This window comes from Chrysochloris asiatica, unplaced genomic scaffold, assembly GCF_000296735.1.
Source record: "Chrysochloris asiatica unplaced genomic scaffold, ChrAsi1.0 scaffold00027, whole genome shotgun sequence".
In the NCBI taxonomy this organism is placed as follows: domain Eukaryota; kingdom Metazoa; phylum Chordata; class Mammalia; order Afrosoricida; family Chrysochloridae; genus Chrysochloris; species Chrysochloris asiatica.
This window is the reverse complement of record NW_006408545.1, coordinates 13,460,378-13,461,067: the sequence shown is the minus strand read 5'-3', so window position 1 is coordinate 13,461,067 and position 690 is coordinate 13,460,378.

Sequence of the window (690 nt, the reverse complement as noted above, 5' to 3'; positions counted from 1 at the left end):
TATGGAGTACTGTTTATACAACTTTGTTCTTCCCTTGATTTTGAGATCCTGGAAGAAGGATTTGATATTGCAGAACTGATTGCTGTTTTTGTTAGCTGCCATCAGTTCTGTCCTGATGCATGACAACCCATGTACAGTGTGACTGAACACTGTGGTCTGTGGATTTTTTTAAACAAAGGTATCAAAAAGTTCATGGAAAAAGGGAGTTAAAAGATAATGGAATTTTCCTATAAACTTTTTAAAGTCTTGTCATAGATTGCCAGACCTTTTATTCTATTCTGTCTTAGTCTGGATGTTCTGATAAAATCTATTTAGCACCGTAGCAACACACTAACCTCTATAGATGGGTAATGCCTATGCTTGTGGTGTATTAGCAAGGTATCTAATCCAATGAGAAGGCGACAAAGTGTATATACAGTTATCTTTTCCATAGAAGACCTGCTATCTGGGGTACAGAACTGACTCAGTCAGTACTGAACAGATGTACATTCAAGAAATGATACACCATTCATTTTGAGGCTTTGTTTTTGCTAACTGTTCCCAGACAATGGATGAGTTTGGTAGGGGTACCATAACTAGGTCAGTTCTACCAAATAAGAAACAATTTCAGTAAAGTTTTCTCAGAAATACATCTGTTTGAATATGTTCCTACTCAAAGCTTCTTCCTTGCCTGCTTACTTTCCCAGGAGG